At 54.4% G+C, this 13,920-nt stretch overlaps 1 protein-coding gene across 3 annotated transcripts in view; it reads right to left on the reverse strand.

Annotated features, from left to right (window-relative positions):
* The window catches only part of LOC146809824 (uncharacterized), a 387,952-nt gene extending 387,376 nt beyond the window's left edge, over positions 1-576 (reverse strand). The window contains exon 1 of one of the 3 annotated variants that reach the window (XM_085616679.1): positions 304-576. The gene's annotated coding sequence lies outside the window, so the exon portion shown is untranslated. The remainder of the gene's footprint in view (positions 1-303) is intronic. The other 2 variants (XM_085616678.1, XM_085616680.1) reach the window with 2 other exon arrangements.
* Positions 577-13,920: the final 13,344 nt, after the last annotated feature.

Genomic DNA, 13,920 nt, shown 5'->3' on the forward strand with positions numbered 1-13,920 from the left:
CTTCGGGGCTATGATTGTTGTGCTAATAAGAACAATGCATTGCAGCTACCGGTCTAGTGTATGAACAGTCTGAGATACAGAGGGGTGTCAAAATATGTCAATAATGCTGCCAGAATGAGCCCAGAGACTACTAAGGAGACACGTGGAATGGCACTCGGGCGCTGCTTGGCGTTGCTCTGGCAGTGTGCTATGGGTTAAGTGGAGGTGGACCCGAGCTGCACAACTGGGTGTCAATAAATCACTTCATCCTTGAAAAGCCCTGGTGCTGATGTGTGTGAGGAACAAAAGACACGCCACTGATACCTGCTCCTAGGAGGAACCAAGACATGAATCACTGGTGATTCCTGCGAGATGGAGGGAGTCGGAAGCAAAGGGACAGCAATACGGAGCGGCCGAGCTGGAACGAGGGTTTAGCCACGTATCCAAAATTCCGCTGGACAATCCGGTTATGCGCGACTGAAACCTTTTTGTCCTTTATTACTCTTTTAATGGATGTCTTCTGTTCCGTAATTACAGTGTGCAGGCCAGAGCTCAGGACACCAACCCAGGAGCTGGCAACCAATGTTTTAGGAAGAGAGATATTCGGTTAATCCTGAGACAGTATGATGACCATGGATTGGTTGTTAAAATTCGCGACAAGGGATTCGCTAAGGCTGTTTTCGTTGCTTATTGGCTGTCGGGCTTCCGATGGTGGACTTACTTTGGGATTGGCTGGACAGAAGCTTAGCATTTGTTCAATAGTATTGTGTAGATATACTGGGCAGGGAGGGGCGGTGGCGTGTTACACCCCCTGATAAATCTTTTCCTTTCATTTATATAATGCAGTTTTATACAGCGCGGACATTACCCAAAGGTGTCAGAGTGCTTTACAAAAGAACCAAGCAAGTTACATAAGTGGATTTTCACACTAACAAGTTACAGATATCAGGATTATATAAAAAAAATTAAGGTGGTAAAATTTGGTTCATTCAGGTATATAATACATATCTACAAAGTTGAGCTCTGCTCAAATGAATTCCAAGCGGCCGTATTTATTTAGTAAATAGTTGGGTACAGGAGCTTTCTGTGGGGTATAGTAAGATGCCTGTCGGATTTCAGTTGTGATTTTTAAATACTCAGACAAAAGCACTTCTGGTTTGAAGGTCTTTAAACATACCTTCACAATCGCACTCCTGTCTTGTTGGCGCTTTAGCCCCGCTCAAGCGCTTCTTTTCATATAATAATAAACGTGATTGTTGCAGTCAGCGTTCTAGCGGTTATCGCTAGAACGCGTAGTTTACGTGTGTTATGCGCACGCCACGGCGTGGCGTGCGCCAGTATAAAAAATAAATAGGCGTGCCCTGCGGAGGCAGTCACGCCGACACCATCAATGCGTGTGGGCTCAATTTATTAGCGCGGCGATAATTAGCGCCCGAGGCCCGCTGCGCGCCCCGCAACAATGGCGAGGGCGGTCTGAACCCGCCGTGCATTCTGATTGCCAGCTGTTCGCTGCTCTACTCGCGGCGTCCCCGCGACCGGCACCCCGCCGATCCTTCTGCCTGCTCGGACCCATCTCAACGCGGCTCTGAGTGACGGTGAGCGCACGTGTGCACCACTCACAGCACCCAGCGGTAGCGGACGAAAATTCCCGCCTAGGCTGCCGTTTTCCGTGACTCTCAAAGACACTTTCCTCTGTGGCCTGTACATTTGACGCTCCTGTCCCAGGATCTGCCTCCCTGAGTGTGCTGTACTGTTGGAGCTCTTGTACCAGGATCAGCCTCCTTGAGTGTGCTCCACGTGTGCCTCGTTGCTCCCTGCTAAGTCGCACCCAGTGGTCCAGCCTTCCAAGTCTTGGTGCCCTTCAATTTTCGTGCAGCCATGGGTGACGACGCCCGCCCTGCACCAGCAGTCCCCTTTCACCCACCGACAGGTGTCCTGCCACCGTTCAGCGAGACAGCTGACCCCGCCACAGCCGCCCCACGCTGGCAGACGTGGATTGGCCGGCTCAACAATTACTTCTCGGGATCCAGAGAGACTGATGGCACTGTGAAGCGCTCCCTCCTGCCTCACTATGCTGGTGAGGAGGTGTACACACTCTTCAAGCACCTTCCCAACACGGGAAATGCGGACAACTATGACGCAGCCGTCGCAGTGCTCAACGCGCACTTTGACCCCCAAATGAATCCTGATTTCGAACATTTCAAACTGCGACAAGCACGGCAGAAGGAGGGGGAGTCAGTGGATGCGTTCCACGCCCGACTGAGAGTACTCGCGGACACGCACCTCGCAGGGGACAGGGCAAAAGAGGAGATCAGAGCGCAACTGATATGCGGTATCCGAAGCAAGAAACTGCGGAGCCTCATCCTCCGCCAACCGAACATCCCGTTGGCTGACATCCTGGTGCTCGCACGGTCCCACGACCTGTCCGATGCCCGTGCGGAAGAAATGGAGCAAGCAATCACTCGGGGCCAGGCGTGCCCATCAAGGTGGAACGCACCGACGCAGTAAGGACACAGGAGAGGCCGCACCGGCAGGCGCCCAGAAGGCCAGCACAAACTCAGTGTGGGTACTGCGGATACGAAGAACATTCAGGTAAACCCTGCCCAGCGAAGGGGAAAACGTGCACGCACTGTGGCACCCTAAACCACTTTGCCTCTGTATGCCGGAAGCGCTCTACGAGGACCGACCACCGAGGGAAAAGGCCGGCGAGGAACATGGTGAGGCAACTATCCCAGCTGTCCCTGGCATCCCACGCGGACGTACGCCGCCGGCCAACGCAGGCGCTGCGTGCAGAAGACTCTGACTCAGACGACGAAGGGGAGACGTACCTAGTCTCGTTCACGAGAGCACTCAAAAGCACAAGGAGGCCACAACCTCGATGTGACATTATGGTAGCAGGGTCAAGGGTGGACGCAGTAATTGATACTGGCGTGTCAGTCACCGTCATGGGAGTGCAGCAGTACAAACGCCTCAGGCCGAGACCCGAACTCAAGACGTCGAAAGCCTGAATTTATGCTTATGGGAGCGATGTGCCCCTACCACTAGTAGGGAAGATGAAGGTACCCGTGAGCACAGGGGATGCGGAGGTGACAATCGACATCCACATCATCAATCAGGAAGTGGACACGCTCCTAAGCGGTCACGCAGCCGAGGACCTAGGGCTACTGGCGTTCCTCCGGAAAGTTCAAGACACCCAGACAGCCAACCTACTGGACCAGTTCCCGGAGCTGTTCACCGGTCTAGGGAGTATCAAGGTGTGACGGGACTGCGAGCACTGACCCGGGGGCTACAGGAGACAATGAGTGGTGGACCCCGGTGACACGGGTCTCTAACCTTCTCCCCTGTCCGCAGGATGAGTGGGATTCGGCAGCAGAGGATCAGTTTTTCCTGAAGGGTGCCGGGCCCTTTAACTGGGATTCCCCAGGAACACACGGCCCGCCCAGCGAAGACGTCACGACGCGAGGACCTACAAACGAGGGTGGAACCAGGAAGTCGGCGGACGGCGAGCCCAGGAGGAGTATTGGAGTAGACCAGAGCGAGAACAACGGCGAGAAAGAGAACGAGGAGCAGCGGAGCCAACCTGAGTACAGCGGACGGACGGAGGTGGAAAGGACCGCAGGATACGGATCCGGCGAAGCGCCCTGCCACGTTCCCGGGGGAGGAGCGTGGCTAGGACAGGTACGGGACCGGGTAGCGGGCTGGATAGGGAGGCGGGACCGTCCACGATAATCGGCGACCGCAGGGTTTCTCCCTAGACCTTGTTTACGTTTACCCCCTCACGTTTGCTATCACTCGAGTCTATTATTTTGTGACACGCACAAGGAGGTTCCTCACTCCCCTGGCCCTGGTGTTAGGTACAACACTCTAGTACGCATGATCTAATAAGCCCCTTCTCTTTCCTTCTGGGGACCGGTGGGAGCGGACGTTGGGAGAAGAGACGACTGAACCCCTCCGTGGAGAAGACGGTTCCAAGACCTCGACCCTCCTCTCATCACGGATCCCGCCCGTTTTGCCCGAGAAAGACTGACAAGTCGAACCAAACGAAAACTGATAGCAATAAAACCTAAACTACCTCGACCCCGTGTTGCGTCCCTTCTTGGTGACCCGTTACACAAGGGCCCACCAGTCAAGCTCCACATTGACCGTGCAGTTGCGCCCACGGCGCTCAAACACAGACGAATCCCGTTCCACCTGCGCCCCCTGGTAGAAGAAGAGCTCAAGAAACTGGAGGAGCAGGGAGTCATTGAGACTGTCACCGGGCCCACACCCTGAGTGTCCCCCATGGTTATAGCTGAGAAGCCCCGTCAGCCAGGCAAAATCAGGGTGTGCATCGACATGAGGCTGCCCAACAAGGCCATCAAAAGGGAGCGGCACATCACGCCTACCATGGACGATATTATAGCCGACCTCAATGGAGCCCGTTGGTTTTCGAAGTTGGACTTAAACGCTGGCTACCACCAATTGACCCTAGCCGAAGAGAGTAGGTACATCACAACGTTCAGCACTCATCTAGGATTGCGAAGGTATCGGCGGCTCAACTTCGGGATCTCGTCGGCCGCAGAGATTTTTCAAAACACCATCCGGGACATCCTGCAAGGCCTGCCCGGAGTCATGAATGTGAGTGATGATATCCTGATACACTCCACAACTGTAGACGAGCACTACCGGCGGGTCCGAGCCATGCTAACACGACTCAAAGAGCACGGAGTCACACTCCACAAAGACAAGTGCCAACTCTTCCAACAACGCATCGAGTTCTTCGGCTACACGTTCACGAGCAACGGCATCCAAGTTGATCCAAGAAAGTCCCTAGCCATCAAGAATGCCCCCGCACCAGCATCCGCCTCAGAGGTCCGCAGCTTCTTAGGTATGGCTACATACTGCGGACGGTTCATCCCGAACCTGTCAACGATTGCCGAACCGCTCAGACACCTCACCAAGAATGATGTCCAATGGCGGTGGGGACCTCGCGAAGACCAAGCATTCCAAGCCATCAAGACGGCGCTCCTCGACCAGACCACACTGGTCTACTTCGACCCGGCCAGGAAAACTGAGCTGCTCGTCGATGCCAGCCCGGTAGGGCTAGGAGCAGTGCTCACACAGGAGCAGGAGCCGGGGCAATGGGTGACGCTGGCATACGCGAGCAAGGCGCTCACACCAACGGAGCAGAGATATTCCCAGATTGAGAGGGAAGCACTGGCCATAAAGTGGGGCTGTCGACACTTCCATCTATACGTCTGCGGACACCCATTCACAGTCGTGACGGACCACCAGCCGCTAGTGCCCCTTTTCAAAGGGAGAACAGCAAAACACACAAGATGATGGACGGAATGTTGCACAATGGCAAAACATTCACCCCCAGTCACAGATCTGGGTTTAATCCATCGTTATTTTGCTCACCACACCACCCCAGTTCAGACATGGCCATATGCAAATCAGTCTTGACCCTGTGCCTCATGGGAACAGTCCAGCCCGAACTGCCAAGCCATGTCTTCCTTGGACCAGAATCAAGCATCCTAGGACCGGTTTCTGGCTATCAGCCGTCATCAGCCAGGATAGCTTGATTCCAGTGGCGTAGTGAGCAAGGGACCCACGTCTGGGCATACCCTTCCCACATAGGGTGAACAGCAAAACACACAAGATGATGGACGGAATGTTGCACAATGGCAAAACATTCACCCCCAGTCACAGATCTGGGTTTAATCCATCGTTATTTTGCTCACCACACCACCCCAGTTCAGACATGGCCATATGCAAATCAGTCTTGACCCTGTGCCTCATGGGAACAGTCCAGCCCGAACTGCCAAGCCATGTCTTCCTTGGGCCAGAATCAAGCATCCTAGGACCGGTTTCTGGCTATCAGCCATCATCAGCCAGGATAGCTTGATTCCAGTGGCGTAGTGAGCAAGGGACCCACGTCTGGGCATACCCTTCCCACATAGGGTGAACAGCAAAACACACAAGATGATGGACGGAATGTTGCACAATGGCAAAACATTCACCCCCAGTCACAGATCTGGGTTTAATCCATCGTTATTTTGCTCACCACACCACCCCAGTTCAGACATGGCCATATGCAAATCAGTCTTGACCCTGTGCCTCATGGGAACAGTCCAGCCCGAACTGCCAAGCCATGTCTTCCTTGGACCAGAATCAAGCATCCTAGGACCGGTTTCTGGCTATCAGCCGTCATCAGCCAGGATAGCTTGATTCCAGTGGCGTAGTGAGCAAGGGACCCACGTCTGGGCATACCCTTCCCACATAGGGTGAACAGCAAAACACACAAGATGATGGACGGAATGTTGCACAATGGCAAAACATTCACCCCCAGTCACAGATCTGGGTTTAATCCATCGTTATTTTGCTCACCACACCACCCCAGTTCAGACATGGCCATATGCAAATCAGTCTTGACCCTGTGCCTCATGGGAACAGTACAGCCCGAACTGCCAAGCCATGTCTTCCTTGGACCAGAATCAAGCATCCTAGGACCGGTTTCTGGCTATCAGCCGTCATCAGCCAGGATAGCTTGATTCCAGTGGCGTAGTGAGCAAGGGACCCACTTCTGGGCATACCCTTCCCACATAGGGTGAACAGCAAAACACACAAGATGATGGACGGAATGTTGCACAATGGCAAAACATTCACCCCCAGTCACAGATCTGGGTTTAATCCATCGTTATTTTGCTCACCACACCACCCCAGTTCAGACATGGCCATATGCAAATCAGTCTTGACCCTGTGCCTCATGGTAACAGTCCAGCCCGAACTGCCAAGCCATGTCTTCCTTGGACCAGAATCAAGCATCCTAGGACCGGTTTCTGGCTATCAGCCGTCATCAGCCAGGATAGCTTGATTCCAGTGGCGTAGTGAGCAAGGGACCCACGTCTGGGCATACCCTTCCCACATAGGGTGAACAGCAAAACACACAAGATGATGGACGGAATGTTGCACAATGGCAAAACATTCACCCCCAGTCACCACACCCACCCCCGCGAATCGAGCGATGGGCCATTGGGCTGCAGCAATACGAGATGGACATCACATATCGGCCAGGCGCCAAGAACCCAGCTAACTTCCTGTCCAGACATCCGGACAAAGAAGAACACAGCCCCGTCAGGAATGAGGAGGAAGAGGATGCCGAAGCACACCTCGATCTCTTAGCCGCTCTGACCTGCCCCAAAGTGCTGACACTCCAAGAGATCAGGCAGGCAACGGAACAAGACACAGTAGTAACACGGACCCGGGAAGCTATCCAACGAGGGTCGTGGGCAAACTTCTTGCAATCAGCCAACACGTGGACGGAGGACGAACGCAAAGACTTACAACAAATCTGGCGAGTGCGGAACGAACTCAGCGCGACGAGAGAAGGAATTGTCCTGCGAGGAGCCAGGATTGTTATACCAACAGCGCTGCGCCACCAAGCCACAATCCTCGCCCACAAAGGGCATCAGGGGACCGAGAAAATGAAGGCCCGGATGAGAGAGAAGGTATGGTTCCCAGGAATGGACACCCTAGTGGAGGACACCGTGAGGAGCTGCCCGGCGTGTCAAGTGACAAGCGGACCGGAACCCCCGGCCCCCATCGTGACCGAAGAGACAGGGAGACACCCTTGGGACAAAGTTAGTGTAGATTTCGGGAGTCTCCCCGACGGCAGGGTCACACTAGTAGTCATGGACAGTTTCTCCAAATACCCCCTGGTGGAAGCATTGCCATCCACGGCGTTCACGTTCGTAGAGCCAGCCCTCGAGAAGATATTCAGCATGTTTGGGCGTCCCTCCGAGCTGAAGAGTGACAATGGACCACCGTTCCAAGGCCACGAATTTCGGGACTTCCTCGCACGCAAGGGCATTCGGCATCGGCAGATCACCCCTCAGTGGCCCCAAGCCAATGGCGAAGTTGAACGGTTCATGCGAACGTTAAATAAAGTCATACGGATAGCCAGCGTTGAACACCAAGATCCGGAGCGAGAGATTCAACGGTTCCTAGGAGAGTACCGGAGCACACCCCATTGCACCACCAAGCAAGCACCGTGGGCCCTCATGCTCAACGGAGTTCGCCAGGACGGACTCCCCACAGCCCCAGGGTGAACCCCACCACCTTTCCAAGAGGAACAGACTCTCCAGCGGAGGGCACACCGCGATCAGCAAGCGAGCCAGTCCTGAGGCAGCAGGAACCGCACCGTCCGGCTGGGAGACAGTGTGCTCATCAGAAATCGCAGGCCCGGAGGGAAATTCAAACCACGGTATGAGCCAGGGAACTGGGTAGTGGAACGAATACGGGGAACAATGGTCACGGCCCGGCGTGGAGCAGTGTCGGCCACGCGCAACATCTCGTGGTTCAAGCGCATTCCTGCCGCAACTGAACGCTGTAGTGACCATGACAGAGAAGCCGAGGAGGACACAGTGGTCCCCGGAACTGCAGCCGAACCCCAGCTACCCCAGGCTAGCTCTGAGCCAGCACCCGGGCCAGAATCTCCCGGCCCCGGGACCCCCGAGGCCAGTGATGGTTGCCCCGAAGATCCCAACACCCGGGCGACCGCCAGGTATGGACTGAGGGGAAACCCCCCCCCGAGCAGCCGCCTCAAAGACTTCGTGTGCCAAGTAATTGAGTGACTGTTAAGCTCAGTGGCGGAGTTTCGTCATCCAAGTTGGAGAGGGATGTTGCAGTCAGCGTTCTAGCGGTTATCGCTAGAACGCGTAGTTTACGTGTGTTATGCGCACGCCACGGCGTGGCGTGCGCCAGTATAAAAAATAAATGGGCGTGCCCTGCGGAGGCAGTCACGCCGACACCATCAATGCGTGTGGGCTCAATTTATTAGCGCGGCGATAATTAGCGCCCGAGGCCCGCTGCGCGCCCCGCAACAGTGATATCCCAGCGTGATTGTCGGAAAATCTGACCCCCCTCCCACCAAAAGTCTTACGGACCAACAGTGGCGTAACAAAAGCCCCCGCAATACCCGCGATGCAGGGCCCCCCTCCAGCACTGGCAGCTCTCTGGCCTGAGAGCTCCGGAGCGTGGGGGCCCCATGCATGCACTTTGCAGGGGGGGTCTTCAAGTTTCGTTACGCCACTGCTGACCAAGTTACGGCCCTATTATTTTGCTTCCATGTCCATAAACGCATGTAATCTCGGTGTTGTAAACAATTTGGTGTCACATGGAACGAGTGTGTTCTTCCTGCTATCTTCGGATCTCTTTTCTATTGGACAGATGTACTGTAGACCCGCCTACTCAGGAGAGGTGCACCTTAGCCCTCCCTCGCAATAGCAGACTGAAGCAGCTGCTGTTCCGAGCTTCCTACTGCTATAAACACGCCTGACGTTTTATTAATCAAGTAATTATCCAGGGAACCTGAAGCACCGGAGTGATAAAAGTTCGCTCGCCCCACCTTCTGTTTTGACTGCACACACTGGGAACTTCATGGCAGAGGCTCGAAAATACAGTTATTAGGACGTCTAACCTAGAGTCTAGACTTTAGCAAAAGGGAGGAAAAGAGTGCAACCAATAGAGGGAAACAAGGAGGTGTGGGAAAGGAAAAGCGAGAACGCAGGAGAAGTAAGAGGATAAAAAAACAGTTGGCTATTCAATTACACAAAGTTCTCACAGCTTCATTAAGACTGCACAGGTACAATATGACTAGCAGCCGCACAATGTTTTCTTATTTGCATATGGCAAATAAACTTGTGCCATGGGGCTCTATGTTGAGAGATACATGTAAATCCCTTGCCTCAAAAATGCAGGTGAAGTCAGGCTTTTAAGAGGGTACTTCCAATAAGGCAAATGAGGAATGAACATTTTGTAGAGGGTGATACAGATTTGAAAAGGGGCAGAGGCATTTTGTTTGGCAGACAGGTGAATGAAAGGAAAAAGAGGATGACTGGCGCCTGCCAAATGCTGGGTAGTTGACAAGAGTGCAACGGCCAGTCCTTGAACATGCAGTTTCACTTTTTGTACGTTGACTGTATGTATGCCATATAGGTGCCGATTCCGATTCGGGCCGCAAAACGTACCGACCGACACGGACCCGGAACGGAGACCGACCGACACGGACCGTCACCGTACGGTCTGTGCAGTACGATGCAACGCGTGTGAATTACAACCGACATGTACAGAATACAAGTCGTACAACCGAGCCGTAGGGAAAACAGTGATTCGCCCGGAAAACTGACGCGATTCACACCGACCGACACGCACAAGGAATGAACCCGACCGACACGTACCCGCGATGTCCGATCAACGCAGTACGATGCAATGCGTGTAAAACCAGACCGACTCGCACGGAGCCCAAGCCGCATGACCGACACGCACAGAAAACAGGGACCTGAAGCAATAGAGATCTCCGCGACCGACGCGTATGAAACACAGAAAGACAGAAGCAAGTCAGCGTGAAAGACCCGGAGAAGCCTACACGAGCCAACATCAGCGTCCGTCTCGGTCAGAAGAACGTCTCCTTCATGCCTAGAAAACCCAAAGGTAAAAATATAAAACAAGCATTTGCAATGCAATAGGTCTCGCATTTATAAGAGTTTGAGCTATTGGCATTGTAAAATTACAATGCCTTTTATTTATGTTTTGGTTTTAAAACAAATAAAAGGCATTGTCATTTACAATGTCAGTAGCATAAACTCTCATAAAAGCAGTGTGTGGAGTGCAGCAGTGTGCGGCGTGCAGCAGTGTGCGGCGTGCAGCAGTGTGCGGCGTGCAGCAGTGTGAGGCGTGCAGCAGTGTGCGACATGCAGCAGTGTGCGGTGTGCAGCAGTGTGCGGCGTGCAGCAGTGTGCAGCGTGCAGCAGTGTGCGGCGTGCAGCAGTGTGCAGCGTGCAGCAGTGTGCGGTGTGCAGCAGTGTTCCGTGTAGCAGTGTGAGGCATGCAGCACTGTGACGTGCAGCGGCGTGCAGCAGTGTGCTGCGTGCAGCAGTGTGCGGCGTGCAGCAGTGTTTCGTGTAGCAGTGTGAGGCATGCAGCACTGTGGCGTGCAGCGGCGTGCAGCAGTGTGCGGCGTGCAGCAGTGTGCGGCATGCAGCAGTGTGTGGCAATGTGTGGCATGCAGCAGTGTGAGGCATGCAGCAGTGTGTGGCGTGCAGCGGCATGCAGCAGTGAGTGGCGTGCAGCAGTGTGAGGCGTGCAGCTGTGTGAGGCGTGCAGCAGTGTGAGGCGTGCAGCAGTGTGAGGCGTGCAGCAGTTTGTGGTGTGCAGCAGTGTGAGGCATGCAGCAGAGACACGTGGAGGGTGAGGAGACACACGTGGAGGGTGAGTAGAGACATATGTAGGGTGAGGAGAGACACGTGTGGAGGGTGAGGAGAGACACGTGTGGAGGGTGAGGAGAGACACATGTGGAGCGTGAGGAGGAGACACCTGTGGAGGGTGAGGAGGAGACACATGTGGAGGGTGAGGAGGAGACACATGTGGAGGGTGAGGCGGAGGGTGAGGAGACACGTGTGGAGGGTGAGGAGAGACACGTGTGAAGGGTGAGGAGAGACACGTGTGGAGGGTGAGGAGAGACGTGGAGGGTGAGGAGAGACACGTGTGGAGGGTGAGGAGAGACACGTGTGGAGGGTGAGGAGAGACACGTGTGGAGGGTGAGGAGAGACGTGTGGAGGGGGAGGAGAGACACGTGGAGGGTGAGGAGAGACACGTGGAGGGTGAGGAGAGACATGGAGGGTGAGGAGAGACACGTGGAGGGTGAGGAGAGACACGTGGAGGGTAAGGAGAGACACGTGGAGGGTGAGGAGAGACACGGAGGGTGAGGAGAGACACGTGTGGAGGGTGTGGTGGAGGGTGAGGAGAGAGACGTGTGGAGGGTGAGGAGAGACGTGTGGAGGGTGAGGCGAGACATATGGAGGGTGAGGAGAGACGTGTGGAGGGTGAGGAGAGACACGTGGAGGGTGAGCAGAGACACGTGTGGAGGGTGAGCAGAGACACGTGTGGAGGGTGAGCAGAGACACGTGTGGAGGGTGAGGAGAGACACGTGTGGAGGGTGAGGAGAGACACGTGTGGAGGGTGAGGAGAGACACGTGTGGAGGGTGAGGAGAGACGTGTGGAGGGTGAGGAGAGACACGTGGAGGGTGAGGAGAGACACGTGGAGGGTGAGGAGAGACATGGAGGGTGAGGAGAGACACGTGGAGGGTGAGGAGAGACACGTGGAGGGTGAGGAGAGACACGTGGAGGGTGAGGAGAGACACGGAGGGTGAGGAGAGACACGTGGGGAGGGTGTGGTGGAGGGTGAGGAGAGAGACGTGTGGAGGGTGAGGGGAGACGTGTGGAGGGTGAGGAGAGACATGTGGAGGGTGAGGAGAGACGTGTGGAGGGTGAGGAGAGACACGTGGAGGGTGAGCAGAGACACGTGTGGAGGGTGAGCAGAGACACGTGTGGAGGGTGAGCAGAGACACGTGTGGAGGGTGAGCAGAGACACGTGTGGAGGGTGAGGAGAGACACGTGTGGAGGGTGAGGAGAGACACGTGTGGAGGGTGAGGAGAGACGTGTGGAGGGTGAGGAGAGACGTGTGGAGGGTGAGGAGAGACACGTGTGGAGGGTGAGGAGAAATATGTGGAGGGTGAGGAGAGACACGTGGAGGGTGAGGAGAGACACGTGGAGGGTGAGGAGGGTGAGGTGGAGGGTGAGGAGAGACACATGGAGGGTGAGGTGGAGGGTGAGGGGAAACAGAGTTGGAGGGTGAGGAGAGACGGAGGTGGAGGGTGAGGGGAGACGGAGGTGGAGGGTGAGGAGAGACAGAGGTGGAGGGTAAGGAGAGACCGAGGTGGAGGGTAAGGAGAGACCGAGTTGGAAGGGAATCAGAAGTGGAGGAGAGAGAGAGGTGGAGGGTGAGGAGAGACAGTGGTGGAGTGGGGGGGAGGGGAGGATATCACTTTTACTTCCTCTCCTAGTGGAAGGTAACGCCCCCACCCCACAGGCCCTGCCGGGGCCGAGAGCAGATCACTGTTCGCATCAGCCGTCACCCGAGACCGCTCTGTACTTGTTGGTAAATAGAGGTTCACTATCTGTTGATAATGGGATTCACTTGGGGGGCTGACTTACCTCCTCCACCCCCAGGGCCAACACTGAGAAGGCATCAGAGACCTGGTGCTCCCTATGCTGCAGTACTGCGAGAGAGAGGGATGGGGGGTGGGCAGAGGAAGAGGAGTGGGGTTAGAGAAGGGACAGGTGGGGAGAGAAAGAGGAGAGAAGGGACAGAGACAGAAAAGGAGCAAAAAAGAATTAGAGAGAGTAAAGAGGAGAGTTGGGGGAAATGAAAACATTACGAGAGAACATGTAGCAAAGAGGTGGAGAGAGAAGATGGGAGAGAGTAAGGACGCAACCAAGAGATAGGGCAGAGACAAAAAGAATCGAAACAATACAAAAGTATTTTCCAAACTCGTAAATAACCACGGGCCAAACAACTGATCTGCAATGAAGCATCCGAATCTGGTATATCATGACGTTAACCATGCAATAAAAAATAAATTATAAAAAAATTAAAAAACACGTATACACCATGTTGACCCTTTTCCATGCAACGTATTCTAAAACGCCATTCTCATTCATACATTCACAGCAAACCTGTTCACAAGAGTGACATAAAATGTGGTATTAGTGTTAAATTTTTGTTTACATCCATACCCGCTCACTTATGCAATTAAAGGATTCATGACCACACGGTTAAAAAAAACGCACTGATTGGCCTTGCCGTGAAGGAGAAACACGTGTTGACACACACTCCCGATCTGTGAAACGTTCACCCCACTTTCTCGAAATTGAAACCAGTGCATGTGTCCGACGAACTTCCTGCCGCTTATCTGAATGCACCAGTGGCAGAAGATAGTCACCATCTTGCAACAACACAATTAAAGGGAGGCATGTCTGTCTCTCCCCACCGCCACATGTCTCTGAGTCTTACTGTCTCATGCGAGATCTCCCTCTAGGAGACAGCTGACACCGACTCTT

The sequence above is a fragment of the Triturus cristatus genome, chromosome 7, assembly GCF_964204655.1.
Source record: "Triturus cristatus chromosome 7, aTriCri1.1, whole genome shotgun sequence".
Classification (NCBI taxonomy): Eukaryota; Metazoa; Chordata; class Amphibia; order Caudata; family Salamandridae; genus Triturus; species Triturus cristatus.